This window comes from Pelodiscus sinensis, chromosome 1, assembly GCF_049634645.1.
Source record: "Pelodiscus sinensis isolate JC-2024 chromosome 1, ASM4963464v1, whole genome shotgun sequence".
Taxonomy (NCBI): domain Eukaryota; kingdom Metazoa; phylum Chordata; order Testudines; family Trionychidae; genus Pelodiscus; species Pelodiscus sinensis.
In genome coordinates, this window is record NC_134711.1 from 136,815,138 (window position 1) to 136,832,932 (window position 17,795).

At 49.1% G+C, this 17,795-nt stretch overlaps 1 protein-coding gene and 1 long non-coding RNA gene across 9 annotated transcripts in view; one reads left to right on the forward strand and one right to left on the reverse strand.

Annotated features, from left to right (window-relative positions):
• Positions 1–17,795, reverse strand: part of LOC102448373 (transient receptor potential cation channel subfamily V member 6-like) — a 98,093-nt gene that overhangs the window by 61,415 nt on the left and 18,883 nt on the right. For 2 of the 8 annotated variants that reach the window (XM_075903108.1, XM_075903126.1), the window contains exon 1: positions 10,289–10,409. The exons of 3 other annotated variants lie outside the window; for them this stretch is intronic. The gene's annotated coding sequence lies outside the window, so the exon portion shown is untranslated. Of the gene's footprint in view, positions 1–3,752; positions 3,860–10,288; positions 10,410–17,795 lie in introns of those variants that run through there. 3 more of the 8 variants (XM_075903077.1, XM_075903116.1, XM_075903084.1) reach the window with 3 other exon arrangements.
• LOC142819036 (uncharacterized) lies at positions 10,455–16,250 on the forward strand. Its single transcript, XR_012896726.1, has 3 exons — positions 10,455–10,732; positions 14,537–14,683; positions 15,462–16,250. It is a non-coding gene; the product is annotated as an uncharacterized LOC142819036 (long non-coding RNA).

Here is a 17,795-nt window from a genome sequence, read left to right on the forward strand (position 1 = left end):
TGAAAATTAGTAAAAAAGGAACATGAACACGAACCTTATTGTGCTATGTTGGTACACATTCCTGTTTAGTTATGATAATGTTATGCTTATTGCCTTGCCTAGCACCATGTCTTATAGCTCTTGTACAGCGGACTGTACAGTCACTTGTAAAACGTGAAATGTTTGTACATTACCAGAGACTAGCAATGGCTGAAACAGATTAAGTATAATTTGAAGAAAGCATCTTGAGGAAGGAATTGTAGTGAAAACTAAGAGTGCTTCTTCCCCTCCATTGCTTAAGCTAGAAACAGCACGTATCATTTAGCTGATTGCGCATGTCTTAGAAGCTGCTAAACTTTCTGCCAGGGAACTGAGTAAACTTGCAGTGACCAATCACGTTGCGACACACTGACCAGAAAGAATGTGAAATCTATAAGGGTATGTCTACACTACCCCGCTAGTTCGAACTAGCGGGGTAATGTATGCATACCGCACTTGCTAATGAAGCCCGGGATTTGAATTTCCCGGGCTTCATTAGCATAAGCGGGGAGCCGCCATTTTTAAATCCCCGCTGCTTCGAACCCCGTGTAGCGCGGCTACACGGGGCTCGAACTAGGTAGTTCGGACTAGGGTCCTATTCCGAACTACCGTTACTCCTCGTGAAACGAGGTGTACCGGTAGTTCGGAATAGGCACCCTAGTCCGAACTACCTAGTTCGAGCCCCGTGTAGCCGCGCTACACGGGGTTCGAAGCAGCGGGGATTTAAAAATGGCGGCTCCCCGCTTATGCTAATGAAGCCCGGGAAATTCAAATCCCGGGCTTCATTAGCAAGTGCGGTATGCATACATTACCCTCCTAGTTCGAACTAGGAGGGTAGTGTAGACATACCCTAAAAGTTTCAGCTCAGGCGATGCTTAAGGTCGACCCTGCTTTGAGCACTGAGCTCCTTGGCCGTCCTTGTTAGCAAACAATAAAATAGAGTTGGACCCAGCCAAAATGTCATACATCCATTGGGAACATCTGGGCATCAGCTGGAAACCAGAATAGCATATCTTGAAAGTCTAATATAGGAGATTCCAGAAAGGCCCTGCTGACCTTCTCTTGTTTAGTGCCCTGTAAGGAGAATGAATCCTGATGAGAAGAGAAACTTGAGAATGCTTCCAGAAACTCTTCTGCACTATAATGGTGTCAATTACAAGTAATCTTAGAAGAGGGAAACACCTTTCCAGGAAAGAGAGGAAATGAGGCAATAATGACCTGACAGCAATGGCATCACTATCCAAGTTAAAGGTTGTTGACAAGTTCTGTGGCAAATGGGAAGACACAGAGGGGCCATTGACTGGTGGTATCTGAAATAGCACCCTTGCTTTCAAAAGTAAGCAAGAGAATAATTTAGATTGCAGGGGAATAGGTGACATCCATAAGCCTGAATTTCTCTCACCATCTCCACAAAGAGGGGAATCACTCAATAGCTGCAAGCCACTGACAAACCCCATCTAATCGCTCACAGCTAGGACTATCATTTGAATCTCTCACAGCTTTAGTAGTCTGAGTAAAATGGAGCTTGGATCTGAACCCAAACCCATCCAATCAGGCTTTGCAAAGCACAAATGTAGCCCCACACCCCACCACCTTTTTCAGCAGAGTTGTTTCTCTTCATACTCTGCATTCTACACAGGATGTTCAGACTAGCCCTGGCCACATTCAGCTAGCCCACAATCAAATGAACACTTTTGGCAACTTTCAAACACTCATGAGGGTATGTCTACACTACAAAGTTAATTCCAACTAATAGCCGTTAGTTCAAATTAACTTTAATAGGGGCTACACATGCAAACCGCTATTTTGAATTTAATTCGAACTAGCGGAGCTCTTAATTCGAACTAGGTAAACCTCATTCTACAAGGAGTAATGCCTAGTTCGAATTAAGGGCTGTGTAGCCACTTAATTTGAACTAGCTGGAGGCTAGCCCTTCCCAGTTCCCCCTGGTGGCCACTCTGGGCCAAACCAGGAAAACTCCTCTCCTCTCCCCCTGCCCCGGGGGACCTTAAAGGGGTAGACTGTGGCCAGACAGCACTTGCCAGAGCCAGCCTTGCCAGCAGTCTGTGCCCCTGACTCAGTGGCCCCAGGATGAGCCAGGCAGCCGTCCCCCACCCAGTCTCCCAGCACCCAGGAGCCTGCGCCCTCCTGCGGAGATCGTGGACCTCATTGAGGTTTGGGGGCAGGCCCCCCCAACGCCCATGATCTCCACACTAGGAGGAGGAATGCGGCCGTCTACGGACGCATAGCGGCCACCATAGCCCGAAAGGGACACAGGCGAACCCAGGAGCAGGTGAACCTGGAAGTCAAGGAGCTGCGGCAGGCGTACGCCAGGGCCACCAGGGGCGACGCCACAGCAGGGGCTGCCACCTGCCCCTACTTCCCCGCCCTCGACCAACTCCGGGGGGGGGGGTGGTCCGCTCCAGCCCAGGAGGCAGCGAGCCAGGACCGGAGGACTCTGACCCAGGAGCACCGGAGGGGCCACCGACAGCTGTTCCGGCACCGGAGTTGGCAGGCTCGTCCAGGGACGCTATACCGGGTAAGTGCCAGCACTGTCCCCTGCCTGGGAGGGAGGCGGGGAGGGAGACCAGGGACCGCGCACATGGGCCATGCCTCCCACGGATCATGCAGCCACCCATGCACGTGCAAGCACGTGCCATGCCACCCTTGGGCAGGTGGCTCCAGCTGCATGACATCCAGGGGCCGTGGCCCAATAGGCACACGCGTGTGTGAAGAGACCTGACATGCTCCTGACCCCGGGGTGGTACCCAGCAGGACGCCCTCCCTTCACACACGCCCTCTACACAGAGGTAGGGGACATCTCCCCCCCTCCCTGGCCACACTATACATGGGACAGGGGTATGGGTGTAGTCTTGGGGCAGCTCCCAGTCCTGGGGAGAGCCAGCACAGTGGCTCTGACGGTGCAGGGCACAATCACCCTCACGTTGCAGGGGGTGGCTGGGCATCATCCGCTGCGTCCCCAGGGAGAACTGACCACTTCTCTTTTTTCTCTACAGCTGCACCAGCTGCTCGTGCAGGGCGCACCACCCCGCCCAGGACATGCTCCCACACCCACGGCCTGCTCCGGACCACCACCACACGGCAGGAGTACTGGGACCAGCATCTGGGGGCCCTGCGAGCCCTTCACTGCACCATCGAGGCCTGGATGCAGGAAGACCTGCAGCTCCAGCGGGAGCAGCTGGCTGAAGACCGAGCCAGAAACACTAACCTGCAGGCCCTGCTGCAGAGCATGGTGCCCTGTGCTGGTCCTGCGCCTGCTGCCCCTCCCCCCAACTACTGTCCCTCCTCCCACACCTGCCCTTCCTCCCACTGCTTCCTCCTCAACCTCCACACTCTCCTCCTCAATGTCCACACCCCCCACCTCAACCTCCGCACCCTCCACCCCATCCACCCGGGGATGCCGAGGCCCCCTCCCTCGCTGTGCTGGGAGGCGGTTGGCCCGGCAAGACTCCCACCCCTGATCCCTGAGTTTCCCCTCCCCCTTCTTCCCCTTCCAGCTCCCTCCTCCCAGTTTTCCCTCTCCCCTTTCCCGTCTCCCCAAAGTTTCATTCCCCCTTCCCAGTTGTATAGGGAATAATCCTGCACTGACCTGGAAAATGGGAAACAAAGCAAGACATGTATTGCTCTATCTGCATTTCCAATGAACTCCTCATTATGGCATGTAGGTGTCAGTTAATCCCTCCAGTAAGAATTAGAGCATGCATTAGACTTACAAGCCTAGATTAACTCCTTCAGTTAAGGGTAGGTGGGAAGCTCTCTTTTGTCTCCACTCTTCCACTTGCTGTGGCTCCCCTGCAGCACATCTCCAATCTGGAATCTACTGGAGTGTGGAAATCGTGGAGTTAAAGTCCTAAGGTGCAGCATGAATCAGATTCTCCCCTGACCACCCCTGACCACCAGGAATTTCCTAAACTAATGGAATCAGCCTGTTGGGGAAAATGAAGCCCAGCACTTTCTGCCATTTCATTATAAACTCATGGGCGTCTCTCCAGTGTGTGTCTTCACAGGGCAAAGTAGAGTTGGAATGAGCCTTAAGGCCCATTGGACTAGCCCAAAAGAGCCACCTGATTCATGGCTTTGCTCTCTCTTCCTCTCCTTTGTTGCATGTGTATTTATTGCGTTAATGCTTGTGGCAAGGAAATGGCTCTTTCTATAAGTGCCCGGAGGGGGGGGGGGGGGGGGAGAAGGGGAGATGTCTTTTCTTTTATTTTTTTCCCCTCCTCTCTTTCTGGTAGATTATAGCTGCTCAAACTTTTCACATAAATTTTCACAAGGCATTTCTTTGTTGAAAAAAAAAAAGGCTTTTTTTGATTAAAATAAAATGTGTCACCATTCCTAAAAGTTCATTTTTGTAATATTTTCCATAGTATTTTTTACCAAAATGTTCACAGACCTTTTAACTAACTACTTATGGGGTTGTTTGTTTTTTCCCCAAAATTAGGGTTTTGGAAAATAAAATATTTTGAGAATGATTTTCATACAAGTTTTTTGAAAACGGAAACCAAGTCCAATTTGAACCCTGAAAATGGAAACAACTTGAAAATTTCTTATAAAATACTTTTCTAATTTTGACCAGTTCCATGATTGATAAAGCCTGAAAGGATTTGAGATTTTTTTTTGTCATTGTTTTTAAAATAAAAGTGCATTTTAATATATTTAATTCAATCTCTAATACATAGGAAGGAGAAATAAGTTCATTGATAAATAGCAGCAGCCCCTACTTGAATGACCATGCTGTTGAAAATTCCTGTGCTAGTTTTCTGACCTCTCAGTTGTGGAAACAGCAGTCCTAACAGAACTCCTAAACCTTAAGCTTCAGAGGGGTAGCCGAGTTTGTTGTTTTTTAAGTTTATCCTGTACAGACTAATAGTCTGGTAGCACTTTAAAGAGAAACAAAAACATGTAGATGGTATCATCTGAAGAAGTGGGCTGTGCCCATGAAAGCTCATGATCCCATCTACATGTTTTGTTAGTGTTTAAAGTGCTACCAGACTATTTGTTGTTTAAGTTTATCCTAAATCTTACTCATTCTTATGTGCACCACTCACTCAGGATCTACTGAGTACCTGAGGATTATTCCAACCATTGTCTAGACTATTTTATCATTTTAGTTAAGGAAGTGGAATTTACTGTATCTTAAAATAATTAACTTAAAAAACAACAAACAGCCCGGTAGCACTTTAAACACTAACAAAACATATGGGCTGTGTCTAGACTGGCCAGTTTTTCCGGAAAATCGGCCGCTTTTCCAGAAAAACTTGCCAGCTGTCTACACTGGCCGCTTGAATTTCTGCAAAAGCACTGACTTCCTACTGTAAGAAATCAGTACTTTCTGCGGAAATACTATGCTGCTCCCGTTCAGGCAAAAGTCCTTTTGCACAAAACTTTTGCACTAAAGAGCTAGTGTAGACAGCTCAGATTTGTTTTGCGCAAAAAAGCCCCGATCGCGAAAATGGCGATCGGGGCTTTTTTGCAGAAAAGCGCGTCTAGATTGGCACGGACGCTTTTCTGCAAAAAGTGCTTTTGCGGAAAAGCATCCGTGCCAATATAGACACTCTGTTCTGAAAATGCTTTTAACAGAAAGTTCTTCCGTTAAAAGCATTTCCGGAAAAATCATACCATCTATGGCTATGTCTAGACTGGCATCACAAGCTTTCGTTCAGATGACCAGAGTGTTGGATGTCCAGGACCAAAATAAATAGGAGAGAAGGGAAGGGGAGAAGGAAAAAAATGGGATGGTGTGTGTGTTGGGGGGGGGGGGAGGAAGAGAGTTTATCCTGTACAGACTAACTCCGCTACCCCCTGAAGCTTAAAATAATGAGTTTATGTTGGTCAGTGTCCTAAGCCTCTTGATAAAGGACACTTTAAAATTATAGCGGTGACAACAAGCATAAACACAAGAAGATAACTGTATGGGCAGCATCACAAGTACCCTCACCGGAAGGAGGGCATTTTATAAATATGATTATTATTAGAATCCAGTAATCCCTTTCCTGTCACAGCCACTCTCTCAAAGTTCCTGGGTCCACATTCCAGATTTAGTCAAGAAAAACAATGTTTTAAATGCCATAACAAATTTGCATCCTCTTCCAACATTCACAGTGGTGGAAGAGCAAGAACTTGGGCTACCTGGGGCAGACGCCCAGACCACTATCTTTAGAGCTGTGTGTGGTTGGACAGACATTGTCAATGAGATACCAATGAGCATTTCAGGCTGTCCAGCAAGAGGCAGTTTCTACTACTCAATGTATTATTATCGTATGCAATCTGGTTTCTTAAAATTTAATAAAATTTATAGAAAAACCAGACCCACACTGGAAGAGTGGTGAACCCTAATATCCATCCATCAGGAGTTAAATCCCCACAAAGCAGCTAGATTGGGTGTTTGCTGTCTGTGAACACCTCAAATCTGTAAAACCCTAGTTTGGATATTTTGCAAGAGAGTAGGGCTTTTTCTTCACAACAGTCTTTGTGCTTCTTGTTCCTACTAGGCTGAAGTTACCATGAAACCAACCTCCCCCGAGTCTGCATTGTCCCTCTGTTTCCTTATACCTATGCAATGAGAGCTTTAGTACATGGGACTGCTTCATACAGGAGGAAAGAGATTTAATGTGCCTGCAGTATGATTTTCCCCTCCCAAACCCAGCTTCTCTGAGTCAGCCACACATGCAAATTAGCTTCCTTTGAGTCCCAGTCAGTGGAAGCAGAACAGATAATACAGCCCAGGATCTTCCAGCCAGTGGCTACCAGGGAATCAGAAAGCACAGCCATTCCACTGGGAAGTTTGAAGGTGGGCTTTGAAGCCTTTTCAATAGGATGGGGAACCTCACTCAGCCCACATCCCTGACAAGCAAATGAGATATTTTCCCCAAAGTCACTTCTGGCAAGAAAACCCCAGTGATCTTGCCCTCTGGCTGCCAGTTTAGCATCTCAAGTCTCAATCCCAAATTGGAAACACAGAAACTGCTGCAGAGATGGAATAAAAATTCGACTATCTACCAAAACTTATCCACCACTCCACATAAGGGTTCAGGGTTCAAGTTTATAGGTGAAGTTTATCTGAAGGACAGCACTGAGTTAGTTTGAGCTAAGTCAAAAATATTCAGAATTTACTTTTTAACCCTGGCAAAATCTGCAAAGACTAATGTTCCAAGCAAAGACTTGGACATGACTTGGACAGGGGGAATTGTTCCTCAAATGTGGAACTCAGTTCACCTTCCCCTGGACTGAAATTCAGTTCAACAGCTTGGGATAGTAGAGGCACACACATTCTGCTGCAGTGGTTGTGATGGCCACAGAGTGGCAGCAGGGTTCTGAATGATGTGAGAAAGGGCTGAAGAAACTGTTTCTGATTGGAGGGTTTTCTGCTCTGAAAAGCTTGCTCAGCTCATGAGTACAAAGAGGATTATTCTGACTGCCAGTTTGTGCGCTGCTCACCTGGGGAATGGATCTGAATATAAAGCTTTAATGATGACCAAGCAGGAAAGATCTGAGTTTGACCCTGAGGGCCGAACCCAGGTTAGGTTTGCAAGAGCTGCCACCTAGAAAACACTATCTTTTTACCTGTAAGTGCTCCAAATTTGACCTGGAATCACTGAGAAATAAATTGAACTTCATAATGTCATTTTTACAGTCAATTTGCAACATAAGGGCCATAGTCTTTTCTCACCTATGGTGGCATAAATCAGGAGTAACTTCACTGGAGTTACTTCAGAATCACTCTGGTGTAACTAAAAACAGATCTGGACTCTGTATTTGCCCTTTGGATTAGACTGCTGTGTGACAAGCGATATTTCTTAGAAAAAGTGTCCATAGAAGGGATAAAAGAGGCACATCACACATATCCCATCCAGGAGTCTTTCATCATTTTTTTCAGGGAGGCTATTCCACAGTCTAATAGACTTCACATAAGGGAAACGTTTCCCAATTATGCAGCCTGGATTTCCCTTTGCTCAGTCTGATCTTGCTTAGCTGCTTTCCCCTTCTTTATGCTATTTATACACATCAGATCCTTGCAAATGCCTATCACTCCCTCGAGAGCCAAGGTTTAGCCAAACAATACAGTCAGCTTTCCAATCTCTCTTTACAAGTCAGTCCCTTCATCCCATTAATCATTTTCATTGCCCTTCTAACAATAGTCTCCTATTTGTCATCATCTTTCTATCAAAAACAGTAATAACAGCCTCCCCCCCTCAAGCCAAGAGTGAGGGATGCCAAGCAGACAGCACTTCAAAGGACAGGTAGTTTCCCCCAAGCATGTCTGTGGTTTTGGTGACACACACCTACTGTTTAAATTTGATCTGTGGTTTATTTACACAGCTCACAGGGAGGAAGTTTGAAGCACTCTGGGCTAAGCTGGTTACATGAACAGATGGCCAATAGCTCAGAAGCAATTCCACTGCTGCAGCTCTGGCAGACCTAGAACATGGCACCTCTGTAAGAAAATTCATAGACTGCTTTTCATCCTGACAGAAACCACGGCCCTTGTTCACAGAGAGATTCATTGCCTACTGCAGAAATGCAGCCAGCTTTGTGTATGTAAAGCATAGCACATTCCACCTCAAAGAAAAGCCAAAGGCAGGATGGGGCAGAAGATTTTTGTCTTGCTCTCGAGAGTTGCATGGTCAAGAGAAATGACGCAGCAGGACACAAGGCAAGGCACATACACTGATCATGATATTCAGAGGCTGCTCCCTTCTCCAACAGCTGCACTGGATCATAATAGAAAGAGGTCAAGCATGGTCAGCAGAAGCAAAATCTTTACAAACTCCCTTGCAGGCTTGTTAGTGAAGATAGAGGAGAGAAAGCGGGAAGTGAAAAGTGTGTGATGGAGTCCAGCCCATTCTCTTCATGGAAGTCAATTGGTGGGGTTGTGTGTTCAGCATCCTTGAAAGTGAGATCACTGGTTTAAGTGCCTAAACATGTCCTTAAGAGCATAACAGTAGGCAGCCATGTTTGAAAATCTTGGCCAGAACCCTCTGGGACTGAGCAGAGAATTATTCTATCCCAGGGGTTCCCAAACTTTTTTACACGGGGACCAGTAAATCCATTCACAAACTTTTGGAAGACCAGTAATGTTCATTTGCATATTCATTAATCAAATGATGAATATTCAAATAAGTTGTTTCTGGTCCTCCCAAATCTCCCAGTGCCAGTTTTAGCAAAGCTTTTGATATAGTCACCTACAATATTCTTGCCAGCAAGTTAAGGAATATGGGTTGGATAAATGGGCTGTAAGACAGACAGAAAGCTGGTTAGACCAGGGTTTCCCAAACTTTTTACTGTAATTGGAACCCTTTTTTTCAGTTCTGCTTTTTGCAGCCCAAAAATATAAACACATGAAAAACAAACTGAGAAAATACCAGACATATAACATGTCTGGTATTTTCTCAGTAGGTCAGTTGTATTATTACTAGATGTATCAGCTTGTAGTTTCAAACTGTCTGGCTGGTAAATGTGCTCAGGCTGCATGAATGTGTCTACCAGCCAAACAGTTCACAACTACTGGAGGAGTGACAGTAGAATTCCTGTGCCAGACTAACTCGTGCTTTGTGAGGGGGAGGGGGCAACGGGGTCGAGTCAGTTCCACTCCCCGCAGGCCAACTCATTACTCTCCCCTGCTCCCCTTGCTGCGCCTCTGGCCAGCCCCACTTCCCCCAACCCCCTCCCGGGCAGCTGGCTCTCCCCTGCTTCTCCTCCCAATCTCCCTTGGCCAGCCCCGCTGCCTGCGTCCAGCCCTCCTTCCAGCGGCCGCTTCTCCCACCTTGCCCACATCTTTCCCGGCCAGCTCCCTGCCCCCAACCTCACACCCCCCCAGCAGCCCTGCTTCCACCAGCCCCCCAATCTCCTCAGCCTGCCCCAATTCCCCAATCCAGTGGTCAGCTCTCCCCTCCCCACCCCAGAATCCCCTGGCACCTGCACCTTCCCTTAGCCCTGCACCCTCCTGGTGCCTCCTTTCCCCCTCTTTCTCCCTAATACCCCCCCTCACCAGTCTCTGCCCCATTCCCCTCCTGCCCCTCTGAGCCCTCACACACGATTTGCTCCATCCTGACCTTCCTCATGCCCCCCCTTCTTTCAAGCCTCCTCCCAGCACCTCCCCCTCCAGCCCCCAGCGCCTCCCCTCCCAGCATCCCCCTGTCCCCCCACTGACACCGCCCCCCCTGCCCTACACTTGGCCCCCTGCCATTTGTCTCTCTCGTGCACCCCTGTCCCTTGGTGCCCCCCCACCGCCGCACGAGCCGGTTCCCACCTTCTCCTTCCACGTGCCTCCCGCGGGCTTCAAAACCCCGGCCCGTGACGTGACGTCACGCCCCGCCCGGGCGTCCTCCCCGCCCACGTGCCACGCCGCGCATGGGCGGCAGGCGGCGAGGGGGAGACGCGCGCGGCAGGGGGGGCGGGGCCGAGGGGGACGCGCGGGGGGGCGGGGCCCGCTCCAGGCAGAGCCGGGGGAGACCCAGCCCCGCACAGCGCTGCGGCTCTTAACGCGCCGGCACTTCCGGCCCGCTTCGACCGAATGGGGCCAGTGGTCTAAGGGCAGCAGGCGCCGGGGCCGGGCCGTAGTTCGGGAAACGCTGCTCCCCCGTGGTACAATCTGGGGAGGAAAGACACGGATCCGAGTCCTGAATTCCTGCCGTGCTGTCATTTTCCATTGCAGCCATGTTCCAGGTGCAGAAGCCTCAGGACATGCACAGATGTGAGTTCTTAAAACGGATGGGAAAAATCAGTCAGGGGGCGCACACAAGTGGGAAGCCAAATACCAACCCTCACTGACATGGTCCCCAACTGAAAAGCAAAAAGACACTCCTCACATTCCCCTGGCGCACCAGAGCCCAAAGGGGCCCAGGCTAATGGATTTGTGTGCTCCAGCCCCACAGAGGGATGGAGCGCCAGTGTGGCCTCCCCAATGTTGGAGGGGGCCCCAAGCTTCAGGGGCCAGATCCAGGCAAGCTGGGGGCCGCATCTGGCCCCTGGACCTTAGGTTCCCCATCCCTGCTTTAAAACTTCACACCATGGACAAAAGGAGCATCAGTCTCTAAGGTGCTGCAGGACTATTAGTTGTTTTTTAAAAATGTTAAGTAGTTGTGGAGTTAAGAGCACAGAACCTCCTGCACCATTAGCACAGGTTCCACCTTTGGAGACTTTAACTGCAGGCAGATCAGGGCCAGTGGCCCTGAGCTGAGCAATTCTGATTTTATGCCGGAGAGGACACCATGTGCTGGGCAGTTCCTTACCATTCACAGGACCTTCTAATTTAAACACTGCTGGCTCTGCTAGAAGCGAAGCAGAGGTTATCATATATATAGTAGCCCACTGTCTGTAACGCTGACGCTGATGCTGACATACATGGCTACACCTCCTAGCCGTGTACGTCAGCTCCCCGTCCCCCTTCCCCTCCCTCCCTGGCAGTTCGGCCGAGCGCTGCGCCACTCAGCTGGGTCCCAGCAGGGGAGCAAGCGGCGGCACGACTCGACCCGACCTAACGCGTGGGGAGCGTGGACCCCAAAAGGCCACTTACCACCCCAGACCCTGCTGAGCGGCGCTCCTGCCGAGGGCCAGCTGAGCGGCGCTGCGCTGCTCAGCTGGGTCCCGGCGGGGGAGCAAGCAGCGGCAAGTGATTGTACCTGCTGAAGAGGAGGCATTCTCATCTTTTGGTGCTTCCTTGGAAAATAGCATGCCTTGTTATGGATAGGTAAGGCAGCTGGAGTTTCTGATCACTTCTAAGTATTTCTACAGGACAGAATTAAGATGGTTTGGACTCCTTGTTTGCATGGGTGCTGACAGCCTTCCCAAAACTGCCTATATGCCTGACTGCCGAAGGCTGGGGCCAATGCCGGGGAAGGATAGGTCTGCAGCACGGCAACTCGGCTCCCCCGACAACGGGAGGGATGAGGCCATGGTGTGGCAGCCTAGCTCCACTGGCTGCCCGGTAGGGATGGGGCCACGGCTCAGCAGCCCAGCTCCCCAGGACACCAGGGAGAGCTGCGCCAGGCCACAGCATGGCACCCCCAGTCTTCCATGTGGCCAAGAAGGATTAGGCCGGGGATGGGTGGGGCTTGGTTCTAGGTGCAGGGCCTTGGATGGAAGGGGTGGGGTGCGACCGGGATTTGCCTTCCCCAGCTGGGCTTTCCCTGCCACCCATGCACTGTGGTCCCCTGGGCAAGGTGTGTGGGGGAGCTCTGCACTTCTGGAAAGGGTGAGGCTTTGGGTGGGAGGGGCAGGGGCAGGACAGCACCACTTGAAGTGCACCATGCCAGCCCATAGGCAGCCCTGAGTGCTGCGTGGAGAGTGGCACAAGTGGCACATCCCCTCCTCCTGGCCCTTAGCACTGCCTGCAGCGTGCGGCACTTTAGTGGTGATTCAAAGGGCCCAGGGCTCCAGCTGCTGCCACTGCTGCTGTAGCAGTGGCAGCAGGGAGCCCTGGCCCCTTTGAATCACCAGGCCCTGGGGCAACTGCCCCCTTTGATCCCAGTTTCCTACCCCTGCTTGTCTGAGATCTAAATTTATATCACCTGGGCTGTGTCTAGACTGGCCAGTTTTTCCGGAAAATCAGCCACTTTTCCGGAAAAACTTGCCAGCTGTCTACACTGGCCGCTTGAATTTCCGCAAAAGCACTGACTTCCTACTGTAAGAAATCAGTGCTTCTTGCGGAAATGCTGTGCTGCTCCCGTTCGGGCAAAAATCCCTTTTGCACAAAACTTTTGTGCAAAAGGGCCAGTGTAGACATCTGAGATTTGTTTTGCGCAAAAAAGCCCTGATCGCGAAAATGGCAATCGGGGCTTTTTTGTGGAAAAGCGCATCTAGATTGGCCACAGCCGCTTTTCCGCCAGAAGTGCTTTTGCGGAAAAACGTCCGTGCCAATCTAGAAGCTCTTTTCTGAAAATGCTTTTAACGGAAAACTTTTCTGTTAAAAGCATTTCTGGAAAATCATGCCAATCTAGATGTAGGCCTGGTGCTTTTCCTCTGCTTTCTCCTGCTACACTCCAGAACTGATGCTCGGCATCCCCATTCCTCCTCTGGTCCCCATTGTGTTGAGCCACCCTAAAGCTTGACACCCACTCCCCATAGTGTCCTCATGCCCCTATGCTCATTCCCCCTCCCTGAGCCCTTCAGAGACCCATTCCATCTATGACGGGAGGAGGGGGCGGGAATTTGGGAAGGAGGTCTGCCACAGGGTGAAGTCTGAAGCACTAACATTTCCAACCCCTCTCTAACCCATTCTATTAAACAGCAGGAGGCCCTCGTGAACTGTGGGAGGTTTGCCTTGGTGGAGAGGTAACTAGAGCCCTAGAGTAGGATTCAGAAGATCTGGGCTCTGTTCCTAGCTTTGCCAATAGCTTGCTAGGTGACTAAGCAGACCATTCCCTCACTGTATGCCTTAGGGTTATGTGAAACAGAGATTATGATACTGACCTCTGAAAAGCACTTTGAGATCTGCTGATGGAATGTACTAATTAAGAAGAAGGTATTGTAATGTCTTTCCATGCTGCCCTCCTCAGTGACCCCACCTGGCTATCTGTCCCCTAGTTAGAGACTCACCCCTCTCTGCTGTCATGCCCCATCCTTCTGCAGGGAACAAAAGAGACCGCAGTCCCTCAGGGGATTAGGACTCACCCAGTAGCCACCTGCTATCTAATGAATATGGGTGCTGCTAGAAGGTCGCCTGAAGCTCTCTCCTCACCTAAAAACTGCTAAAGAGTTGGCAGAGACAGTACAAACTTTCTGCATGCATCTAACCTCCCACAGTATGACCCAAGATTGGAGGGAATTCACCTAGGTTCAGTGGGGCAGTTCAGTCTGCCAAGCTCAGTGTTTCTCCAAAGTGGGGAAAGCCTCTGTTCAACCTTTCTCTGCTAGTTTACAAAATAATTATGATGCACAAGCCTCCTTCACCTGGCTCGTTGCTATCAGTAGCAAAGCCAGAAAGCTCACAAAAAGAGCCTATGGTAACATGACAGAAAGAGAGGGGAAACCGTTCGCACAACCCTATAGTTCCCCCCGTCAGCATTCAATGAATCATGCAAAATCCATACTCCTCAAGTTGGCTGGGATCTAAAAATGCAACACAGCCTGACTTTGCAACCTAGCAAGGGATATTTAGTTTCAGAGCATTGCACCTTTAAATGCTTTAGAATGCTGCCTGGCTGCAGACACAGGTTGCTCCTGTGATCTCACTCCAGTGGCTCCCATGTGGGTTGCTGTAGGGACACGCAGTTCTTATTGCTGCAGCAAGCTGAACTGCTCAATGGTTCTTTCCCTGTGAACTGTGGAAGAATGTGTCTGTCAATCTAGGTACACTGGGGGAGGGGAGGGATTTGTGGTACTAAGAGAACTCAGATGGGTTAGCCCAGATTGTCACACTGCAAAGTGGACAGGTTACCAGCCCAAGTGAAAGCCTCACTCCAGTTTTAGCTGATAGTCCAAAGCTGAAAGGGTTTTTATGTGTGCGGGGGAGGAGCTTGAGGCAACACTGAAGTAAAATCCTGCTCCAACTCTGCAGTGAACACACAGGATATATCTACACAGCAGCTGAAAAACAGAGGCTGGCCTGTTCCAGCCGACTTGTTTGACCTGGCTGAAGCTAAGTGGCTGGCTCATTGCCGACTTGCAAGCTGGAGTTTGTGCCTGGGCTCTAGGCCCCTGCAAGGTAAGAAAATCTCAGTACTCAGGCTGCTGTCTGACCCCAGAAGTCTACACAGCAATGAAACAGCTTCATAGCCAGTGTTCCCTCAAGTCTTTTCCGTTCACGTGCAGTTTTTTCTGTCCATATGCGGAATAATTTTTATATGCACTGAAGCATGTGTGAATGGGCACCACCAGTAGAAACAAAAAGCCTACCTGTGGGCTCTCTGCTAAACTGTTGTGTGGCATTGGAATATCTTTTGGACAGCTACATAAGCACACAACTTACAGCAGGGATGGGCAATAATTTTTGGTGGGAGGCCACTGCAAGATTTTGGTAAGTGGTCAAGGGCTGCACTTTTCTGTGGAGGCGTTGAGGGCTCTGGAATGGAGGCTGGGTACAGAAGGGATCTTGGGGTGCTGAGGAGTATGGAGTCTGAAAGGCAGTTTGGGTAAAGGAGCGGGTTCGCAGCATGTAAAGCTTCCCCAGTGCAGACAGGAAGATGGAGCAGCCAGCCGCTCTGAGCCCTGTGTCTTCTCCCTGCCTGCGCGTCCAGTGGGGTAGGCTATGGACCATATTGAAAGGCTTGGCGGGCTGGATTCGGCCCCTGGGCCGCATCTTGCCCACCTCTGACTTACAGGGAACACCACTCATGGCCCAAGCCCTGCAAGCCTGAGTAAGCTGGCACAGGCCAGCTCCAGGTGTCTAGGTGCTGCATGGACATACTGACATAGTGCTCTGGATGGGGACTTTGCTTTTGTCTAATCTTGTCATTTTCTTCCTTAATCTTGATCTAATCTAGATCTGAAGCTGAAGTGGACATCTTGTTCTTTGTGTATGGAAAACGAAAGAGCTAACTACCCCCAAACAAGGAAACTCATCCCAGCTCAGTCTGACCATTGTTGGGTTTTTAGGCTGAAGTTCCACATATTCCCTTCAATAACTCCTGAAGCCAGGCCAGGATGAAGGAAGACCCTGTGTGTACAGGCTGCATTCATAAACCTAGGCGATAAGGCATTGAGCCAGAGAGAATAGCAGGGTTTGTCCAGGTCCAACAGACTCAGCAGAAAATCACTTGTATGGGCATTACCAGAATAAATTGTCATTTCCCATCCCTATGCTGGCACTCCGGCCTGCTCTCTCTCTCTCTCTCTCTGGGTATGTGCTAGCAACATTCCTCAGGCTGTGAAGCCAGATGGTTTCCTGTTCGGCTGGCTGCTTTGGGGCGTGGTAATGTTTATTAATTATAGGTTGTGGGTTGTTTTGCTTACACTGCTGCTCATGTAATTACTGATGTGGGTCTCACTGGACTCAAGGTCATACATTCAACCACTTCCCAATAAGGTGGCATCCAGAAGCCTCCACACAGTGGATACCTACACATTAGGGACATAGCATAGGCCTGGGAGGGACCTCCTGGATCATTGAGTCCAGCCTCCTGTAATTACTGGCAACCCTGGCGTGTTATCCCATTCATAAATGTATCAAGCTTTTAAAATCCCACTACACAGTGATGCTGCATCCCCATATTTTTATGGAAATGTATTTTTGAATATAAATATGTATAACTCAAATATATTTGCAAATCAGGGCATGTGACTCATTGGAGAGTTTTTAATTCCCCTGAATGTGTGTGTGTGCGTGTGTGTGTGTATATATATATATACACACACACACACACACATTCCATTTGTGTGCACCTATCATTCTGGTACTTGAAGTTAGAAATATGTAGTATAAGCCTGTTCATTAATCTAGGTGGGCTAGTGAAAGCCATTAGTGGTACTTAAGGAATGTAATTGCTCAGTACTCAAGACAGTGATCTGTAAATAGTCTTATTTTTCCTGTGAGCCTGGATTATGGTTGGTCCTACAAAGACGAGTCATACCTAACCAACCTACTTGCCTTGTATGAGGAAATAACTGCCTCTTTGGCTATGGGGAAAGTGATCGACGTGATATACTTTGACTTTAGCCAAGTTTTTTTACATTTTCCCATAGTATTCTTGCCAGCAAGATAAAGAAGTATGGATTGAATGAATGGAGTATAATATGGTGAGAAAGCTGGCTAGATTGTTGGGCTCTGCAGATGGTTATCAATAGCTTGATGTCTAGTTAGCAGCCAGTATCAAGCAGAGTGCCCCACCGGTCAGTCCTGGGGCTAGTTTTGATCAACTTCTTCATTAGTGACCTGGATAAGGGGATAGTGGTAGAGATGTAGCCGTGTTAGTCTGGGGTAGCTGAAGCAAAATGCAGGACAATGTAGCACTTTAAAGACTAACAAGATGGTTTATTAGATGATGAGCTTTCGTGGGCCAGACCCACTTCCTCAGATCAAATAATGGAAGAAAACAGTCACAACCATATATACCAAAGGATACAATTTTAAAAAAATGAACACACATGAAAAGGACAAATCACATTACAGAACAGAAGGGGGATGTGGGGGGGGGGGGGGGAAGGAAGGTGAATGCCAGTGAGTTAATGATATTAGAGGTGGGGAAGGGGAAATGTCTGTGAGTTAATAGTATTAGAGGTGATAATTGGGGAAGCTATCTTTGTAATGTGTAAGATAGTTGGGGTCTTTATTAAGTCCGGTGCGGAGGGTGTCGAATTTTAGCATGAATGCCAGTTCAGAGGATTCCCTTTCAAGTGCAGATTTGAATGTCTTCTGAAGTAGGATGCAGGTTAAGGGGATGGATTGCATCCTCGGCAGGTTTGCGGATGACACTAAAATAGGGGGAGAGGTAGATACATTGGAGGTCAGGATAGTGTCCAAAGTGACCTAGAGAAATTGGAGGATTGGGCCAAAAGAAATCTGATGAGGTTCAACAAGGACAAGTGCAGAGTTCTGAACTCAGGATGGAAGAATCCCAAGCACTGCTACAGGCTAAGGACTGACTGGCTAAGCAGCAGTTCTGCAGAAAAGGACCTGGGAATTACAATGGATGAGAAGCTGGAGATGAGTCAACAGTGTGCCCTTGTAGCCAAGAAGGCTAATGGCATATTAGATTGCATTTGTAGGAGTACTGCCAGCAGACTGGGAAAAGTGATTATTCCCCTTTATTCAGCACTGGTGAGGCCACATCTGGAATATTGTGTCCAGTTCTGGGTCCCCCCGCTACAGAAAGGATGTG